We start from the raw sequence: 23,259 nt of genomic DNA on the forward strand, positions 1-23,259 counted from the left end.
TTTCCAAATGGTAAATGAATTCATCAACGACCAGCACTTATTTTCCTTTCATAGGAGTTCCAAATAAGGTGCTTCCAGTGGACCCTGTGATACAGGAAATGGAAGATTTTACTTTCCTTAGTGTACCAGGTGGGATCCTCTCAACATCAATGACTTTGGAAACCATGTTATTCACTGGGTCATAGTCCAAAGGTCGGTTGCAGTCCTGCCATGGTTCTGTACATTGATGTTGGGCCAGATTTACGAAGGCTTGCACAGAGTCTAAGAGAAGTGTAAGACGGCAGCCAATATGTCTGCCGAGCGATCCAGCAACAGCCAGCAGGGGCATGCATGAGAGCTTCTAAAGGTACTCTTGCACGGACAGTGTTATGTTATGCAAATTACCTCATTTGCTGCTGAAAGCTATGCAAATGAGGTAAATTTGTGATCCAGGAAACAATAACCTGTCAGTGAAAGAATAGTGTTATTTGCAGAAATGTACTCCGTTGGTAATGGAGTACCGTTCTGCAAATAGCAAAACGGAGCTATGACAGCTCTAAATAAAGGATGCATCCAGTTGAGGAAGCATGCCAATGGCTAAATATAAGGCCACTGGCATTTTTATAGATTGAAAATTAATAAAAATAATTTTTTTCCCCCGATCTCCGATGTTTAAGCATAGCGCAGCGCCGCGCAAATGTGCGGTGCTTTAAAAACCAGAAAATAATTAAAAAATGGCCAAAAATAGGCATGTTTAATAAAAGGATTATTCTGCCATGCAGGTGAATGGCAGGCTGAAGACAACATGGCTACTAAGTAGTGGTTGCTAAGGGGGGAAGCTCAGTTTGAGAGATGTAACCAAGCATTAGTAGGCATTCCTATGCAAATGAGGATAAGGATAGTGAATCCCATTTTTCCCTGGTATGTGAGCCATGTCCCTAGAGTGTAAGTGTAGGAGTAGGGGAGTAGTAGAGTAGAAGCTGGGTGACATCATGAGGGGGTATATCTGAAAGACTGTAAGCTTATTGGAGCAGAGTGGCTTGTGTTTGCCATGAGTTGCTCAGGATTGCAAGAGGCGTGTCTACAGTTGTCCTAGCTGAAACCCAGAAACCAAAGGTGTACGCCGTGGATCTATCTAAAATTTCTTGCAAATGTGATTACACCATGTGTGCATGCCTGTAAGCCTGTGTAAGCCTGTGTAAGCCTGTGTGCACGCGTGCACACCCATCTAAGCCCATGTAAGCCTGTGTAAGCCTGTGTGTGCTTGCGTGCACTCGTGTGTGCGTGTTTGTGCTTGTTTGCGCAGCACTGCCCCTTGTGGAAACAGGAAGGGAAAAGGAAGGAAAAGAAGTAGTAGGAAGTTAACCAAGAACTAGCAGAGCTGCCAGGTGAAATATATCTGAATCAGCCAATTACACAGGCAGTAGACTAGCCCAGCCCAGCCCAGCACTTTAAACTCTGCAAACACCATTCCCCCAAGTTTGTTCTCAAGAACTCTGCAACACTGCAGTGTACAAAGAGTGAAAACTTAAAAAGCTTAAGTCAGACAAAATGTTAGGGGCTGCTATTGCTATCATAAGCCGACATGTGCAAGATGCTGAGGGTGGTGATATTGCGAATGCTGCTGAGCAACCCACAGTGAGGAGACGGAGAATAGTGTACAGACCCAGGGTAACCTACCAGGGGCTACATGAGCTGGAGATAGTGAAGCGCTATAGAGTGGACAGAGACCTCCTGCAGCAAATTGTTGAGCTGTGCCGGCCATGCCTCACACACAGAACCAACAGAGGGGAACCCATCCCAGTGGATACCAAGGTATGTGTTGGCCTACGAATACTAGCTACAGGTACCTTCCAGAGACCAACTGGTGATATTATGGGGGTTTCACAGGCATCAGCATCCAGGGTACTGCACCAGTTCCTGGATGCCATGTCAGCACATGTCGATGAGCATGTATATTTCCCCAATTCCCGTGAGGCATTGGCCAGCAATATGCGTCTTTTCCACCAAATAGCAGAATACCCTGGGGTAGTGGGTGCAATCAACTGCACGCACATACAAATCAAAGCACCACCGGGTGAGTGGGGTAGGGTCTACATCAACCGCAAGGCTTCCCCTCCATCAACTGCCAGGTCATGTGCGATGCCCAGGGCATAATAATGAATGTGTGTGCTGGCTGCCCTGGAAGCTATCACAATTCCCACATCTGGCATCTGACGTAGCTGTACCAGAGATTTATCAATGGGGACATCCCTGATGGTCACCTAGTGGGGGATGCTGAATACGCACTGGAGCCATGGCTGATGACACCCATCAGAAATGCACACACACCCGAACAAGAACTCCATAATGAGGCACACACACAAACAAGAAACATAATCGAGCGTGTGTTTGGGATGCTCAAGTCACGGTTCCGGTGCCTGGGCACATCTGGTGAAACCTTGCAGTACTCACCAACTACATGTACCCAAATTGTCATGGTATGTGCCATACTACACTATATGATCCTGCGAAAACAGCTGCAGCAGGAACAGCATGGGGCAGGGCCAAACAGCCCCCCGCCATTGCCAAGGCCTGCACAGGCACAGCATAACTCGGAGGAGGAACAACCTGAGCCTGCCCCAGTAGGCAGAAGGAGGTGTGCCCAATATGCCTTAGCCTTGGCAAAGAGGCAACGCATAGCACATACACTGACTCAGTAGGAACCCTGGAAATGACACCTCTCTCTGACTTGCACATACAATAAAAGGGATGCCTAACTTGACACTACATGTTTTCAAACATGTATAGGGAGTGTACTATGTGCATCCGACATAGGCAGCCCTGCAGCGCCACCTGAGGCATGATTGCCCTGTTTTAAGCAATATAAAGCAGTGCTAAGCAGATTTTAGCACTATTTAGCATATTTAAGCACAATTGCGCAGAGCTGCTCACCGCGCAAATTAGCGCAATATCGGGCAACGTTGGGCAACACTGGGCAATGTTGGGCAATGTTGGGCAAAGTCAGGCAAAGTCGAGCAAAGTCGAGTAAACACGCTCACACCTGCTTTACTGTTCCTTAACCAGTCAGGTCTGCCCAGCAGAAAAATAAAAAGCAGTGCTAGGGCTCGAACTCATGATAGTGAGTACTATACTCACAGTACTGAACCACTAAGCCATGACAGCATTTCAATGGCACAGACACAGCAGGACAATTGTAGACTAACGCAAACACAAACAAATGCTGTATCATGCCCTCTGCACTTCCCCCCAGGCCTATGCAGACAGATAACAGCAGGCCAGACAGTCTGATGTGGGTTGGGTAGGCTATAAAGTCACAAACTAATATACGTGAAATTGGAAGCTAAGATCTGTAGTACAGTAGTATGCCTCAAGCCAGTACGATAGGCAACAGTAGAGACTGAAATGGAGTACCTGACAAAGCAGTGCAGCCCTAGCAAATGTGTATAAGCGTCAGGTGAACCCCTCATCCTATGTACACCCACAGTAACAATCAGATGTGCCCCCCCGGGTAGAAATGTACAAATAGCTGTCCCCCCTGTATGTAGAAATGTTGATAAGTCAATGCAAATTGACTCATGGAAGCCCTGCAGGCACAGCGTGCTTCCTGTCGATGTACAACACAAAGGTGAGCCCTGAATTAAAAACCAACTTAATTTTTCACACACATATAATATATATGTCCATACTGGGCATGCTCACACATTTAAACAAATTTAGCAAATTTCAGTCAGCAACATACTGAAAGGTCATACTGGGCATGCTCACACACTTAAATAAACGAAGCAAATGTCAGTCAACAACATACTGAAAGGTCATACTGGGGATGCTCACACACTTAGGCCATGTCTGAGTACAGCAGTGGGCCACACATATCTGGCAGTTGCAGTTCTTACCCCAGAAACTTGTCACTATTCACCAATCCTGCCTTGCGCACACAGTTATATGAAAGCAGACCCATATAATATACTGGACTCCTGTCATAATCAAACTATGTACTACAAGTACTTAAGTTGTTCAAAGAAAGTGAAAATTCAAAGAAGATAAATAAATCTCCGATCAGTATCATCAATAAACAATGAGCTCTCCTACCATTATCCAATCCATGTTTTGGCAAAATTATATGTCAAAGAGTCCATAGAGAACCATGAAGCTTTCTTTCGCTATGTCATAAATATCAATGTAAACTCATATATGTTCTGAGTCAGTGCAAACTGTAAATGACTGACATTGGCAACGTCTTGTCAGACAGGTTCATACATATTTACCCCCCTCTCACTGACAAAAGGGCCCATTATCATACCTAGTGAAAAACTTCTCAAAAGCAGACTTCACTCTTCTTAAGACTGAGATGGTATCCTTTAAGCCCACTGGGCCAGTGGATACCACATCCCACAATGCCAAATCCTTCAGAAATGCTTTCTATGGACATCTCCAAGAATGCATGGATCATGCAATCCCAAATAAATCCAAGTCCCTCTCCACCAAAGGCAAGCGTCCTGTCTGGTGGACCTCAGCCATTAACAAATTGTATAACAAAAGAAGGAAGCTACTGCACGACAGAGCAAAATACCATAAAGGGAAGACATCTCTGATCAACATTAACAGAAAACTACGTTCTCTCATAAAAACATCCAAGGCCAACTTTGAGAGAAAAATTGCTAAGGACACTAAAGATAACCACAAAGCCTTCTTCAGCTATGTTAGAAACCTGGGTGGAAACCCTCAGATATGCTCAGAGTTAGTTCACAACAACAAAAAATACACTGAACCCACAGATATTGCCAACATTCTGGCTGACAGATTCAGTGCAAATTTCTCCCCTCCCTCACCCCCAAAAGAAGAAATATTTATCCCAGCTGAATGTAATCTCCCTGTCATCTCAGATGTCCAAGTGAGAACCGCCCTCAACAAAGCTAAAAACACAGCATCAATGGGACCTGACGGTATCCCAGGTTGCGTGCTACGTGAACTCCAAGAGGAGCTAAACCCGCACATAAAATGCTATTTAACCTTAGCCTTACTACAGGATATGTACCTGAACACTGGCGTACAGCAACAGTGGTCCCACTCCACAAAGGGGGTACCTCTACAGACCCTGGGAACTACCGCCCCATAAGCTTAACCAGCCTGGTCTGCAAAGCTATGGAAAGAATCATTATGGAACTCATAAACAGAGACATAGGGGACCTACAGACACTTGACCCCACCCAGTTCGGCTTTGTAAAGGGCAGATCCTGCCTTTTAAACCTGGTTGACTTTTTCGAAACAGTCACTAGAGCCATTGATGAGGGCAAAGCAGTCCATACAGCCTACCTGGACTTGGCTTGGGCCTTTGACACAATACCCCACTCAGACATCATAGATAAGCTCGCCAGCTTAAATGTAAACCCTTATGTCACTAGATGGGTTGCAAACTGGCTAAAGGACAGAACCCATAAAGTTAAAATCGCTGGAGCAATGTCAGACTCAAAGCCAGTCACAAGTGGTGTCCCACAGGGATCTGTCCTGGGCCCCCTCTTGTTCAGCATTTATTTCTCAGATGTTAAAGCAAACATGGGAGGGTTGTGGCTGACAAAGTTTGCAGATGACTGCAAACTAGGCGCCATAGTCTGAACACCAGCGGACACATACGTCCTACAAAAAGGCCTCATAGAAACGGACAACTGGTGCTGGAGTCACCGTCTTAAACTAAATGCCAAAAAATGTATAGTCATCCCCTTTGGGAAAAACAAAGTACCCACAAATTATCACATAGACAGCAACCCACTGAGTATGGAAAAAGTAATCAGAGACCTAGGGACCCAAGTCGACAGCGACCTCTCATTTGACACCCACGTTGCCAAATTGGTTAGAAAAACATTCTACCTTGCACACCTCATCATGAAGGGATTCACATCCAGATCCAAGGATGTCATTGTACCCCTATACTCCTCCCTCATCAGACCCATGATTGAGTACAATGCCCCATTTGGTATGTACCTCACCCGGCATTTGCAACAGCTGGAGAGACCACAAAAGTACCTCACCAAGAGGATCAAGGATCTCCAACATATGTCTTATTCTGCCAGACTAAAGAAACTCCAGCTCTATTCAGTAGCATACCACCTGTTCAGAGGTGATCTCTGCCTGACGTACAAGGCCATGTCCAGTCAGGATCTGATGGACATGCTCCACCTCAAAAAATCCAAATCCATCAGGACCACGAGAGCTAAAGACTTAAACCTCGGCACAAGTATGAATAGGACATGCTGGAGGGATAGATTCATAACCCAGAAGTTTCCCATGCTTTGGAACAAGATCCCAGTTCATGTTAGGCAGAGACCCTAACTGACTCTCTTCAAGAGAAATCTTGATGAGTGGATGGGAGATTGTAAGTTTACCCCAGGGGTCACATCTGTGTCACTGCTAGACAAGGGCACAGTAAACTAATTCTATTATATAAGGAGGCCTTCATTGTGTCACTACTAGACAGAGGCACAGTATTCTAAATCTATTCTATGCATTTTTGTGCATTTTTGTACCATTTCATGGGGTGGTGAAAGCCACATCACTATGGCTAGACTTACAAATGCCCCAGGACAGATAGCCTAGTACTAAACTATGAAACTATGAAACTATGGAGATTGTGAAAACCCAGAAGTCACATATGCAATGGTTAAACAACTCTTTCCAAACCTAAAAACAAGGCGTCTATGGGATGACATGGTTTCCCTAGTTGTGCCATGTATGAACTCCAAAATAAACAGACCCTGCACCTGAATATCATCATCACAACATTAAATAGAACATGTTGGAGGGATACATTACTAACTCACAGACTTCACTTGCTTTGAAACAGGCTCCCAACCGACATTAAGCTGAGTCCCTCACTGACACTATTCCAGAGGAGCCTTGATGAGTGTATGTGAAAGTGAACTGTCACACCATGGATCACTTCATCAGCTCTACTACACAGAGGCCTAGGGAACTAACTCCATGGGCGGTGATAGCTGCACACTCTGGCCATACTAATATATGCCTTCAGGCAGATAGCCTATTACCTACTTAAGTACCTATATATATATATATATATATATATATATATATATATATATATGGGGAACACAGTATAATAAGTCAAAGATGGATGGGCAGAGATGTGTGTAAGAGGGTGACCATGACAGTGAGCCATCCAGGACTGTCCCACCCAGCACACATCCCAATGGCATGAAAGACATGAGGTGCACATCTCTCCCACTGTACATAACAGCCACCAGTATCTGTAAGCATTACAGTGTATGTGGTCCATGTGCCTACTGTACAACATGACTGTACAATGAAGTACACATCTACTTTCTGTAGACATGTACCTGTCACATAGGTTCATAGGTATGTAGTAGACTATCTCCATGAAGGCATATATCAGCCTATGCAAGTTGTGCAGCTTTCACCACACCACTGGGTAGTCTTCCAAGGCCTAGTTCTAATAGTCAGTACACTAATCCCCTTTCTAGTGTGGCTGCTGATGTGATGCCTGGAATGAATTGTCTGTTTCCCATCCACTCATCAAGGTTCCAATTGAAGAGTGTCAGCAAGGGGTTCTGTCTGATGTACATTGGGACTCTGTTCCACAGTAAGGCAAGTGTCTGGGATGGTACTCTATCCCACCAGCATGTTGTATTCATCGTTATGATGAGGTTCATATCCTTGGAATGTGTAGGGCGACTCGATGTTGTTATCTGTAGATGGAGCATGTTCAACAGTTATGTGTTGGACATGGATCTGTATGTTAGGCAGTGTGTGCCTCTGAATATGTGGTACGCAACGAAGAACATATTTAGTTTTACCAGTTGTGTTGCATAACACAACTGTTTGAGGCCAGTAATGCTCTTAGTGAGTTACCTATGTGGTCTCTACAGCTGCTGGATATACTAAGTCTAGTACATCCAAAATGGTGCACTGTACTCAATGATGGGTCTGATTACATAAGTGTAGAGTGCCAACACTACTTCTTTGGATACTGATGCAAGCCCTTTGTAGATTAGGTGGGCCACATAGGATCTCCCAATCACTTTGGCAACATGGTTGTCAAAGGAAATATGACTATCTACTTGTGTCCCCAGATCCCTTATCACCTTGTCATTTTTAAAGGGGTGACACCTATGTGGTAGTTTGTGGGTATTTTGTTTTCAACAAAGAGAATCACTATGCATTCCTCCACAGAGAGCTTGAGGCCATGATTCTGACACCACACATCTGTCTCATAGAGACCCTTCTGGAGAATATGTCTGTCTTACAGGGAATCTATTATGGCAAACACTTTACAGTTCCCAGCAAACAAAGGCAACCACAACCCTCCTGTGTTGGCATGTACATGTGAGAAGTCTATACCAAACAGGAGGGACCCCAGGACTGAACCCTGGGGGACACCAGTTGTTACCAGTGTAGAGTCTGACATGTAGCCAGCAACTCATAATGTGTGGGATCTATCTGTGAGCCAGTTTGCAATCCATCTTGTGATGTATGGATTCATGACCAGTTTGGTGAGTTCATCTATGATACCTGACTGGGGAATGGTGTCAAAGGCCTTAGCGAGGTATAGGTAGGCTGTGTTGATCTCATTTCCATCATCTGTAGCCTGGGTAACTGTCAAAGAAATCATCTCAGTTCAGAAGGCGTGTTCTGCATTTGACAAAGCCAAACTGGGTGTGCTCAACTGTGTGAAGTTTCCCAATCTCTGTATTGTTGACTTCCATTATGATTGGCTCCATTGCCTTGCAGAACACACTCATCAGGCTCATAGAGCATGAATGCCATGGGCTTTTTGTGGCCCCACCCATGTGGAGTGTAAAGAACGTTGCTGTGCAACATTCTATGGGTACATATCCTGTAGAGAGCAGGTAGAGAGAGGTGTAGGTATCCTTGATGAATATGGATACATCTTCACCCTATGTGCTATGATTCAGGTTCTGATGCTGGAAGGTATGGAATGAGTAGTATCCTGGTAGTGCTGGTGTGCTGTCTGGAGCCTTGAACTAGGTTTCTGTTACTGCACAGATATCAATGTTCTCCATAATGAGAAGTGCCTCGAGTGTGTGTATCTGGAGGCTGAGACTTCTGGCAAAGAGTAGCATTTAGCTCACTTCATGGTTATTTGTGTTCGTTACGGGGTTTGGTTTGTCCTGTGTGACTGGTGTTCCACACCTGAAGTCAGCACCTCGTTGGTCCCATCTGACCATAAGCTAATTACCTTACATATCCACATTCTGGACCCACACCCCCATTAAGGAAACCATCTTAAAAAATGCCTCCTAAGCCAACGTCATGCTTCTTAAGACAGAAGTGCTGAACTGCAAGACACCCATGCAGATGGGCAATACAGTTACGACTACTGAATCCGTCCCAATTGCACTTTATAAGCACTTACATGACTGCATGCATCGTGCTATCCCAAACAGAACCAAGATGCTATCTTCCAAGAAAAGGAAGCCAATCTGGTGTTCCCCTGCCATAAACAAACTGCACAACAGAAGGAATAAAATGTTGCAAAAGAGGGTAAAATCCCGTGAGTGGAGGAGTTCCATGGTCAACATCAGTAAAAAGATGTAATCCCTGATAAAACCCTCCAAAGCTAGTTATGAAAACAAAATTGACACAGATTCTAAAGACAACCACAAAGCATTCTATAGCTATGTCAGGAATCTCAATGGCAACACTCAGATCTGCTCTGAGTTACAGCACAATGGCACTAAATATACAGACCCAACTGATATTGCCAACATCCTGGCAAATAGGATCATTGCTAACTTTACCCCCTCTCACCCATGAAAGAGTACATCTCTATAACGGAAGATGGCAAAGTTGCTGTCATCATGGCTGCACAGGTTAAAAACAGTCTCCAAAGCCAGGAACACAGCATCCATGGGACCAGATAACTTCCCAGGCTGTGTTCTACACAAACTACAGAATGAACAGGCACCACACCAATGTACCATGTTCAGTCATAGCCTCACCTCAGGCTTTGTGCCTGCTGAATGGCACACAGCGACGGTTATCCCACTACACAAGGGTGGAGACACCATGGACCCCAGGAACTAGCGCCCAATTAGCCTGATGAGCCTGCTCTGCAAGGCCATGGAATGTATCATCATACAACCTATAAAAAAGACATTGGTAATCCCCAAAGTCTGAACCACAACCATGTTGGGTTTGGAAAATGCAGATCATGTTTCCTAAACCTGATAGACATCATTGAAGCAGTCACCAGAACCGTAGACAAGGGTAAGGTGGTTCGCACAGCCTATGTAGATCTTGCCACGGCTTTCAACACCATCCCCCACTCTGGAATTATAGATAAACCCACTAAACTAGATATAGATTGCTATGTCACAAGATGGGTTGCCAACTGGCTCACTGACAGAACACACACTGTGAAAGTAGCAGACTCCAAGTATGACTTTGGACCAGTGACGAGTGCAGTACCACAGGGTTCAGTCCTGGGTCTTGTCCTGTTTGGTATCTACTTCCCTGAAGTAAATTTTAACATGGAAGGTCTGTGGCTAATGAAGTTTCCAGATGACTGCAAACTAGGAGCCATAATTGTAAATACTAAAGATGTGGACATCCTACAAAAGGGCCTCACTGAGACAGATGCCTGGTGTCAAAGCCATGGCCTCAAGCTCAATGCCAAAAAGTGCATTGTCATCCCCTTTGGTAAAAACTCTGTAGCCATGAACTATAACATAGGCAGTAGTATACTTAACACTGAAAGCGTGATAAGAGACATTGGGTCACAGGTGGACAGTGGACACACCTGTGATAATCACATCCCCACAGTAGTCAGGAAATCCTTCTATGTAGCATACCTCATCACAAAAGGTGTATCATGCAGAATAGAAGAGGACATTGTTCCCCTCTACTCATGACTCACTAGATCCATAATAGAGTACAACGCCCCTTTTGCTATGTACCTCACAATACATCTACAACAACTGGAAAGCCTGCAGAAATACCTCACAAAGAGCATTAGTGGCCTGAAATACATGCCATACACAGACCGTCTCAAAATGCTCCAGCTGTACTCTCTCGCATATCACCTACTCAGAGGTGATCTCTGCCTAACATACAAAGCTATGTCAAACACAGAGCTGTTGGACATGCTCCACGTAAAACACTCACAATCCCTCTGATCTTCTGCCCCAAAACCCAGAGTGAAATACAAAAGAAAGGGGTGTATCCATTTACCTTATGGATACCCACACCTTCAGGTTAGTGGCACAGCATGAGGCCTTGGAGACCATGCAAGTGCAACTAACACTGGGCAAAGCTGCTTATCAGATTGTAGCCTGCTACAGATCACCTATCTTGTCTCAGGAACCTCACTCAGTATTCCTGAGTTCAGTGGAAAATATAAAGGTCCTACCAAACACCATTATATGAGGAGATTACAACTACCCAAACATTGAGTGGGAGAATTACTCATGTACAACGTCCTTTGCCCAATGTTTCCTAGAGTTTATAAACTCAAATGCCCTGGAACAGCTGGTCACCACGCCCACTAGAGGTGACAACATACTGGACCTAATCATCACCAACATGGGGTACCAGTGTTCCACAACAGATATAAACCCCTTGCTGGTAATATCAGATCATAAAGTAATCACACTGGACATCACCCCCCCACCCCATTCAAGGAAACCACTGTGGAGACATTTTCAAAAGCAAACTGCACACTTCTCAAGACCAAAGTGGAAAGTTCCAAAGCCCCCTTCCTATAGTATAATGCTATACAATCTGCCGAATCATTTACAAGTGCATTCTATGAGCATCTACAGGGATGCATGAATCGAGACATCCTAAATAAAACCAAGATGCACTCCTGCAGAAATAAGAAACCAATCTGATGGTCGTTGCCCATAAATAAGCTATACAACAGAAGGAGGAAACGAACACATGATAGAGCAAACTTCACAAAAGGAAAGGCATCACTGATCATTATTAGGAAGAGACAATGATCGCTCATGAAATAATCCAAGGCCAGTTTCTAAAGACAAATTGCCAATGAATGTAAGAATAACAACCACAAAGCCTTCGTTAGCTATACCAAACATTTAGGTGGCAACTCTCAAATATGCTGTCAGCTACTGCAAAATGGCAAAAAATACACTGAACCAACTGACATTGCCCACATCCTGGCGGACAAGTTCAGTGCAAACTCCCCACATCACCTACAAAAGGGCCTGTGTCCATCCCAGAAGAATGCAGAGCCCCAGACTTCATTGACATGCAGGTAAAAACAGCCCTCTCCAAAGCTAAGAACACAGCATCAATGGGACTGGATGGTGTCCGAGGCTGCGTCTTACACCAGCCCCAAAAGGAACTACACCCTCACCTACATTCACTGTCCAGACTCAACCTTACCACAGGCTATGTACCCAAGGAATGGCATACAGCAACAGTCATCCAGCTCCATAAAGGGGGTGCCACAACAGAACCTGAAAACTATTGCCCTATAGGCCTACTCAGCCTGGTCTGCAAAGCTATGGAGAAAATTATCATGGAACCCATAAACAGAGACATTGGGAACCTCCAGACACTGGACTCTACCCAACTTGGCTTTGTTAAAGGCAGATCCTGCCTCCTAAACCTAGTTGACTTCTTTGAAACAGTTACCAAGGACATAGATGGAGGTGAAAGTAGTCCACACAGCCCACCTGGACCTCACTAAGGCCTTTCAACACCATTCCCCACTCTGGCATCATGGACAAGCTTACCAGCTTGAACATTAACAGCTATGTCACAGGATGGATAGCCAACTGGCTCACAGATCAAACACACATGTTCAGAGTTGCGGGTGCCATGTCCGACTCTAAACCAGTCACAAATGGCATCCCACAGGTCTTGTTCCTGGGACCCCACCTGTTCAGCATATACTGCTCAGAAGTACAGGCAAGCACAGGAGGAGTATGGCTAAACAAGTTTGCAGATAACTGCTAACTGTGGTCCATAATCGACTCTATGGCTGACACAGACATCCTCCAGAAGGGTCCTACAGAGACAGATAACTGGTGTCAAAACAATGTCCTCAAGTAGAATGCCAAATAATGCATAGTCATTCCCTTTGGATAAAACAAAGTGCACACATATTACCACATAGGTGGTAATCCAGTATGTACGGAGAATGTAATTATGGCCCGGGTGACCCAGGTAGATAGTAAACTTTCCTTTGATGATCACATTGCCAAAGTGTTTAGAAATTCCTTCTATGTAGCCCACCTAATATCACCTAATGTAACCCAATTTGTCTAGTCTGATGATGTCACCATCCTACAAATATACCTGTGGAAAGGAGAGCTCCCAGTAATGTGTATAGCACTTCGTGTAATTGCGTACTGCTGTAGTATCGTTATGTAGGGGTTTGAATCTTGCACTTGACAACTGTATGAGAGCGTGTGTGTCTTCTTGGAGAGGAGCAACTTTTTGAAGACTACTGAAACACCTTAAAAGTGGTATACTCATCTTTGTCAAGTCTGATGATGTCACCATCCTACAAATATACCTGTGGAAAGGAGAACTCCCAGTAATGTGAATAGCATGTCATGTTAGTATCATAAAGTAGTTAGGTAGGGGTATGAATCCTGCACTTAGTGAGTGTGTGTGTGTGTGTGTGTACGCTATGTGTGTGACACTGTTGGTCAATGTGTGGTGGGTTTTGCTTTTACTACTGTATGACATATCACTATGACAACAGTATGTGCATTGCACATGTCAGGTAGCTGTGTGGCAAATACATATACGTACATGTGACCTCAATTATTTCATAGGTGGAAATCCTGCTTTCTCCATGAACACATCTGTTATCTTTGCCAAAGTGTGCTGCCACTTTCCAGACCTTAGGTCACATCTGTATGCTTGTGACGAGCCCAGCCAGTGCAGTGATCCATGGCCTAGGTCATCCGTGTCACACACACTCATTACGGTTTCTATTGAATAGTTTGAGTGAGGGTTTATGCCTGAGGTATATTTCAGACCTGTTCAAAAGCAGCAAAGTCTGTCAATGATGGCTATTCATTATAGGTGTACAACAACCTTTGTGGATATGCATGCAGACCCCTTATTGCTTATGTGATCCACCGAGGGATTTCAAAATACCTTTGGAAATGTGATTACCAAAGGAGAGATGAGGTAACACTTGGCTGTATGTACCCATCGGTACCTGTTCAACATGTTGGAGGCTACTACCTATGTGGTACTGTGGGGATACTATGTTTTGTAAAAGTGGATGACTATGCATTAGTTGGCTTATAGCTTTACAGCATGGGTTTGACATCAGGTATCTGTCTGTATGATACCCTTGTGGAGGATGTGTGTGGCATCTGGAGAATGCATTATAACCCACAGTATGCATTTCCAGATGTGGACGGACATATCCCTACTGTGTTTGCTTGTACCTAAGAGAGCTATATGCCAAACAGGAGTGGTCCCAGGAATGGGTGCAGGTGAATAACACTGGTTACTGGCATAGTATAGTACCTGAAGGATCCAAATGTTACTGTGTGTCCTACATCTGTGTGTCAGTTGTCAAGACATAATCTAATGATTGTTTATGGTCAGGCTGTTGAGGTTTTGTATACTACCAGCATGCAAATCAATGACAGATAGTAACAGTATCACCCACAGCACAGTGCCAAACCATGTCATACACACATGTGTACTCAAGTTCCAAAATGTGTGTAGTACAATGCATACTGGCCACCAATAGAAACTATGGAGTGTTAACACTGTGTAATACAGGGCACATCACCCTGCCCATGTGTCCGCTATGCACGTACATGCAGACAGTGTACCTCCACCATGTTCACAAATGTACACCTGCAAATCTGTGCTGCACACATCCCACAGGTACTGTCCACTCTCTAACACATGCTGCCAATACTACACGCATCATCCAAGTGGCACGTGGGCAGACAATACCCTATTGGAATTAACACTAATGTAAACAATGCTACATTGACAATCATAGCTTTAATGCATCATGCCTACTCAGCTACACCTTCAAGGATATCATTACACTTTACTGCTGACAACATGCTAACATTGCTATACTGCTATAAAGTCACCCTGTGCATCAACATCATGTTAGCCTGTTCCTGCATCAATGTTACAGATGACAGGAGGTGGCAAAGGTTTCATCATATGCACAGGGTGTGTTGTTGGTTTGCCAGAGGCCTACATTGAGCTATACAATCGACATGTATGTGTGTGTGTGTGTGTGTGTGTGTGTGTGTGTGTGTGTGTGTGTGTGTGTGTGTATATGTGTGTGTGTGTGTGTGTGTGTGTGTGTGTGTGTGTGTGTGTGTGTGTGTGTGTGTGTGTGTGTGTGTGTGTGAGAGGACCAAGAGTACTGGTATGGGCCAATCTGGATGTAATGTGTGTGGGTGTTTGTTAGCCCTAGGTTTCTGGTTTATGTGTGTGTGTCTGCATGCACACAGTTCCACCATGTGGCTGCCATATACGGGGATTTGTGGGGCAGCCAAAGACTGTACCTGCCAGGCTTTATAGATCACAGTCTCTGGCCATGGATACGGTACCTGTGCCTGGCAGGGGTGCTACAGACAGTATCAGGTACTAAGCCAGACTGCGTACTATCCTCAGAGGTAGCCATATGTACACTGGATCCAGGTCCCTGCTGGGACTAGCCAGAGCCATGTTTATGTGGTCTTCTAGGACGGTCTATGGACAGCCCACCCCCAACATTGCTGGGGCTGGTACTGGTATTACGGGAGCGGGTGTGACTTGATGGATGTCCATGGCGACTGCCAGCTGCTGATGTTGCTGTCATACATTCACGTCGACGTCTCAACTGTCCTGCACTGTCCTGACACATAGACATGACATTGCGGAGGACATCTAGTGTCTCACCCCAATGTCTATCAGTGACCTCAGTGTAATTACGGATGGCACCTGCTAGGTCACGGATACTGTCAATTACATTGGTGTTATGTGCCCTCTGTACCCTTAGTCCCTGTCTGGTGTACCGTTCCATACGTGCCTGTACCTCCATGACAGCCTGGAACATGCATGAGGTTATAAGACCTGTGGCACGTCTGCCAGGGGCATGATGACCAGCAGTGCTCCGACGAGAACCCCTGGACATCTGCCTATGTGGTACCGCTCTAGACATCTGGCTATGGCTGCTGTGTCCGGATGCATGTGCCATAGATATCACACTGTCCTGGCCATTGCCAACTGTACACTGTCCCTCAGCTAAGGGCATTGGTGATTTTATTTATTTATTTATTTATTTAAATGTGTTGACTGGGAGTGTCCGACTGGACGTGGGTCCATTTTCAGTGGAGGCCCGGGGAGAAAAGCTCCACAGTAAAATAAACAGACAGTAGTTACATTGGGTTACATAGCGATTAACAATTTAACATAGAAATTACTTACAACATATTTACAGATGAAGAAAATAGTACATCAGTAGAGAACTAGAATCTTTATCTGTGAAGCACATAACAGGCATTAACAAATGTAACAATGAGAAGTTCCTGCTGTATAATAAGTACTAGGCTTATGAGCATCTGAGCTTGCTATCATCAAGGTAGTTAGTGGAGGTGAAAGAAAGGTAGTAGTTGGATGGGGTGGATGATATTAGAGTGGGAGTTGCAAGGGCATAGCCAGCATGTTTTTAGGTGCGCTTTTAATAAAGTTTTGAAGTTGGTGCATGATGGTACGGAGGTAATTGTGGGTGGGAGTGAGTTCCATAATTTGGCTATGGCGCAAGAGAATAGTGCTTCACCAGCAGAGTTATTGGCTTTAGTGATCTGCAAGTGATTTTTGTTGCTGGATCTTAGTGGTCTGGTGGTGCGATAGGGTTGGAGTAGATTCTGGAGGGATGGGACATTTAGTGGATGGTTTACTAGTTTGTGGGCTTGAGAGAGTTGATATCACTGAAGGAGGTGAGGGAGTTCAAGCCAGCCCAGTTCAGCAAGTGAGAGACAGTGGTGACTACGGTAGGATGCCCCTGTGGCTTAATTTGGCGATTTTGTTGTAGCAGGTCTCTAGCTTGTTTAGATCACATTGCCTTAAGTTGGTATATACTGGAGAGGCATAAAGTAGGGTGGAGATAAGGTGGGAATTTGCTATTGAAATCTTTGCTGCTTTGGTGAGAAATTGTTTATTTCTGTATAATGCTCCTAGTTTTTTGTGGACTTTTTTTATGGTCATGGATATGTGAATTTCAAATTTTAGTTTATTGTCTATTTCCACTCCCAGCAATTTGGTGTGTTCAGTTGGGTATATAGTGGTGTTGTCTTTTGCTGTGATGTTAAAGTGAGAGTTGTTTTGAGTATGTTTGGTGGGTTGGAAGATGAGTAGTTTAGTTTTGTTTGGGTTGTATTGATGGATGTATTGGCAGTATGACTGTGTGCATGGATGGGGTGGACACTTGTGTACTGTCTTTTGGTGGCCCAACAACAGACCCTGGCAAACATGCGTGTGCCTCAACACACCTATCCTCATTATCACTATTTGTATCAGTGACATCAGGTTCCCTGCTGCAGTGACAGATAAAGCAGGATAGAATTTCAACCAATGGAACTTTCTCTTCTAAATTCACCAGTTCAAAATATCCAAAAAGTAATGCGAATAAGAAAAAACTCACTTTTAATAACAAACAAAGCTTTCGGGAATAACCCTTCTTCAGTTCTGTTAGAATAGTAAGTGAACTCAATACATTCATATATTTATATATATAATTAACATAAACACATGACACAACCAACCTATGAAAAATATCTACAAACACATCAATTAAAATTCCGTCAATTAAAATTTAAGGTAACAAACTCAAATAGAATTCATAAATATGTGAACACATATATGTTGCCATAAAATAAAAGTCATGAATTAATACATCAAATAGTATAAGATGTATATATGCTATCTATCAGTTTATCATTTTAGTATTAATATATATTTATTGGTAGATAAAACTGTTTCTGGTGCTCAGAGACGCCTTCCGACAAAAGAAACAAGGTATCCAAAATCAAGAACACAGAAGGAGTCACCACGAATAAAAATACCTCCGTTTGTAGCAAAAGATAAAACGTGTTTAATATAGTATAATGAATGAGCGCTTTCGCATAGCCAAACTATGCTTCTTCAGATAAACAACTACACATACATTTAAAACTTGTTTTTATACATAAGAAACATTTTTGGCGGGCTTGTTAACTCACTTAATTAATCAATCAAGCAAACACCAGAACTTCCGGTGCTTGCAAAGTTAAAAGCATATGACAATCAAAAACATTCTTCATATTTAAATGCATAAACATAAAAGAAAAAATGTAAGACATTGAAACTAACTGTCAATATTAAAATCCTGTATGATAACTAATGCTAAAATCATACAACAGTTCCAAAGGCAGTTTTAAAATATGTCCGTACTCATTCCGGTTCTAGCTAAACCAAGTGCGATATCTTCTTATATATTGAATAATGAGTAGCAATATTTCATTTTAGATGGTATAACAATCAGGAAGATACTGCGTGAGTGAGATATAAATATAATACAAATAATATGACAGATCAATGCGCAAGGACATCTAGCGATATTAAAGACAGTTGCAGAATTGTTATTAACGCTAGCTCTCAGGTCTAAATGATGCTGTCTGTTTGACTTACTTTAACGTAAATGTGAATGTAAACAAAAACAAAAAATCCCGGATTAAGACATCTACTCATTATGTCTACAACATACATCGAGTTTCTAGGGGGAGAATCCTCAATTCATCACAGCCAAACATAAGGTATAAAGAGTTAAACGGGTGTTATTGTTACTCTTGTAAATGCTATCTCTAACATCCCAGACTTGTATCAGGTTCAAAAAATTTTATGTTCCTGGTACATAGCTAGATGTGACATGCTCATGCGTAATCTAAACAATGCAGCCTGTAAAGAAAATCCCGCATATCAAAAATTTTTTGATAGGAGATAGCATGGATGGTATCAACATATGTTTATGTATCTATAGTAAAAACAGTCGCAAAAGCTGTTATTTGTGCTAAGTCACAAACCTAAATAGTACAATCTGTTTAACTTGCTACAGCGTAGATATAAATATAGACAGAAAGCCCCAGATTTAAATATCTGTCAGTGATGTCTGTAGCTCGCATCGAGTTCCTGGGAAAGGAATTAACAATTCATGGTAACCAAACATGAAATATGAAGAGTTAGAAGACTCTTTTAGTAACTCTTATAAATAATGTCCCTGACATATCGGGCTTGTGTCAGATTTAAAAAGTTATATTCTTAGTAAATAGCTTAATGTGGCATGCTCATATACACTATTTGAAACAATCCAGCCTATCAGGAAAATCCAGCTTGTCAAAAAAATACCATGGGAGAAGATAGCATGTATAGTATCAACATAAGATCAAAAGACTCAAAGAGCTAAAAAATTATATATATGATCAAAACAATATATATATAATAAAGTAAATATATATATATATACACATGGAAGAATATGTATATAGGCTAACTGAGGCACGTATAATTATTTAAAACAAAGCTCAATGAAAACAGAAGCTAATTCTTGTTCCAAAGCATCTGAGGTAAATGATGTAATTGAATATATGGGACAATCAAAGCCATCAATATAAGAGACTATAATGTAGATATGTGTGAAGGTAGTGACAATATAACTCAAAGAGTATATGCACTATCTAACACTAGTTAGTATGACATTAGATTCACATATCTCTTTAAAGAGGTCTGTTATTTAAGATAGGTTTTATGGATAAATATTGATTTATCCCAGGGTCAGCTTGTGCTTTCAGCAAAAGTATGCATTTTAGCTCTAAACATGCTAGATTATTAATATTGTCTCCACCTCTAATATTGTCTCTCATTACTTGCAATACTTTAAACGAAAAATAATGTGAATTAAATTCAATAATGTGCTTTGCAAGTGCATTTTGTTCATTCTTCTTCCTAATATCGTAAAGATGGTTATATAATCTGTCCCTGAGTCTCCTTTTCGTGAGACCCACATAGAACGCTGAACAGCATTCACAAGTTGCTAGATACACCAAATTAGTGCTATCACAGTTATAGTAGTGGTTTGGACGGAAAACATATAACCCATGTGGATGTTCAAAGGTTTGTTCCTTAGAGATATGTGGGCACATGTGACATTTTCCACAAGGGAATGTCCCTCTTCTAGATGGAGTTGTGTCTTTGTCAGCATATTTATGTTTGTCTGTACATAAAATCTGTTTGAGATTGTTGCAGTTTCTGTAACTGAAAGTGGGATGTGTACCAACTATCTGTGTGATTTGTGGATCCATGTTTAAAATATCCCAATGTTTCTTAATTAATTTCTGAATATTTGAGACATCACTCGTGTATTTCAATAAGAAAGATACTTTCCTTGAATTATCTTGCTTTCTATTTGTGTGATGAGAAGATCGATGAGATCTATGTGTTGAAATGTGTTTACTGGATGGTAAACCTAGTGCCTTCTGTTTACAGTCCCTGATCAGGTTGTTGTTGTAACCTCTGTCTGTTAGTAACTGTTCTAACAGAGCAACTTCTCTCAAGCAGTCAGTTTCGTCAGTGCAGATTCTAGATATTCTATGCAACTGACTTGTGATGATACCTGAAAAGGTGTGCCTAGGATGCATGCTCTCAAATTTTAAAAGGGAATTCTTCCAGGTTGGTTTCCTGTAGAGTGACGTACTAATGCCTCTATCTGTATTGAACTTTAGAGTTAAGTCTAAAAAGTTTGTCTCTGAACTCGAGGTCTCAACAGTAAATCTGAGAAAAGGACTCATGGTTTCTACGTCTCTTACAAATTTAATGCAGTCATTATGACTGCCTTCCCATACAAGAAGTACATCATCTACAAATCTTTTGTAGAGTTTAACTTGACTGAATAAAGTATGCTTGAATAGATGGTTGCATTCCCACTCATAGACTACCAGATTTGCATAACTGTTGGCGCAGGGGGTGCCCATGGCAACCCCCCACTTCTGTAAATAGAATTCGTCTTTGAATGTAAAAATGTTGTTATTGAGTACTATTTCGAGCAGATAGTTAACCAGTGTCTGTCTGTTGTTGGTATATTGGGATCTGCTAAGTAGTAGATCACTTATAGCTTGCTGACCTAACTCATTTGGTATGCTTGTAAATAAGTTAACCACGTCCATTGTTACTAATAAATAGTTGGAAGAATCTTTGTCTAGTTGGAAGTCCCTCAGGAATTCAATCAACTGATAGGAGTCTGATAGTATACAGGGAATTCCATTCACTATCGGTCTAAGCATGCATTCCAGAAAGGAAGAAATTGTGTATGTGCACCATCTCTCACTGACTACTATAGGTCTCATCGGTACAGGTGTAACATTTTTGTGTATTTTGGGTAGGCCTTTTATGATCGGTATCGTGGGATATTCGATCATGAAGTACTCATAAGTTTCACAGCTAATTTGCCCACAGAGTAAGAGATCATATAGATCTGCCTGTATTCTCTTAATGGTGTTATCAACAAAAGCTTTAGGTACTGAAGAGTATGTATCAGTGTCTGCAAGCATGGATGTCATGGTTGTTACATATTCAGTAGTATTAAGTAAAACTACTGCCCCGCCTTTATCTGCAGGTTTGATAGTTATTGTGGGGTCACATTTGAGATGTTTGAGTGATCTATGTTCATCTTCTGTCAGATTAAAAAACTTACATCTTTTCTTATTCTTACTGTAATAGTCATAGATGTCTTTTTCACATAGTTTGGAAAAACATTCCAAATCATGTGGGATAGGTGGCATATAATTACTTTTACGTTTAAAGAACTCTCTGATGGTATCTGTTTCTATGGCGGTGTTATCTTTAAAAAATAACTTTAAGGCCACATTTCGACAAAATAATCTAAGATCTATCAGAGTCTCATTTAGACAGCTGAGTTGAGAGGGTATAAAGTTTAACCCTTTGTTAAGAAGTGTAGTGGTAGAATGTGACAATGGAAGATCTGACAAATTACAGACTAGATTATTTAGTTCCTTTGTTTTCTTGTCTGTCCATACTTTTCTTCCGAGCCCTTCCTCTTGCGGGGCCCCCTGCTGTTGGAGCGGCCTCTCCATGTCGTTTGTTGTTTTACAGGAAACGGTAAAAAATGAGTCGACGTGCTAGCTGTGTCTTTAGGTCTAGCCCCCGATGTTATATGATTTTTGTCAGCTTGTTGGTTAGGGAGAGGAGTGTTGTTAACAGGGTTGTCTCCTGGGGAGCTGCTATTCAATGCAGAGGATGGTGAAATAACAGCGGAGTGAGAGTTATGTGTATTCAAACTGCAAGGTGCATTGTTTACTTCTACAGTAGTAGAATATGTGCTAGTGGTATTAGAAGGAGTCCCTCTTTCTACCATGGCCGAGGAAGGTGCAGTCCTTGGCCAAACAAATATCTGTCCATTTGCAAAATCGTTGGAGTCTCTAATCAGCTTCCTTTGTTTTGTCTGTCTAAGCCTTTCACTAAATAGGTGCACCTGTGATCGTATATTGTCTAGTCTCTGCTGGAAATAGTCTGTTTTATAAGACTCATAAAGGTGGCGTTGCTGTGAGTCCACCTTGCTTCTAAGTTCCGTCTCCAAAGGAGCAAAGTAGTCTAAAAGCAGTCTGATGTAGTTGAATCCAAGACCTATGTTAAGGTCTTGCCATTTGCGTAATAGTGTGGGGTGGCTGTCCCCATATGTCGGCATGCAAAATACTCGCATGCCGCGAGGTATAACTTTGAAATGGAGGCATGCCTCAAGGTGAAGGCGTTGCCAGGCATACCTCTGTAATTTATAAAGGTCATCTTGGAAAGATTTACAAAGAGCATTGAACTCAGTAAGTATCTCACCGTTGTTGGAGGTGTTCACAGGAGTAGAATAGTTAGACAGCTCCAGAGTCAATAAAGGGTTGGTGTTGCGGTGTAAAAGGGATTCCCAAACAGGTACCACGACCTCCCTCGCCTCTGGTCTGAAGTCAAGCTCGATGTCCGTTGAATCCATGTGTAGAACCAGGAACAGCACGCTGATAAAAGAGTAATGGTAGATAAAACTGTTTCTGGTGCTCAGAGACGCCTTCCGACAAAAGAAACAAGGTATCCAAAATCAAGAACACAGAAGGAGTCACCACGAATAAAAATACCTCCGTTTGTAGCAAAAGATAAAACGTGTTTAATATAGTATAATGAATGAGCGCTTTCGCATAGCCAAGCTATGCTTCTTCAGATAAACAACTACACATACATTTAAAA

This window comes from Protopterus annectens, chromosome 6.part0 (genome assembly GCF_019279795.1).
Source record: "Protopterus annectens isolate FY-2018-M chromosome 6.part0, PAN1.0, whole genome shotgun sequence".
Taxonomy (NCBI): Eukaryota; Metazoa; Chordata; order Ceratodontiformes; family Protopteridae; genus Protopterus; species Protopterus annectens.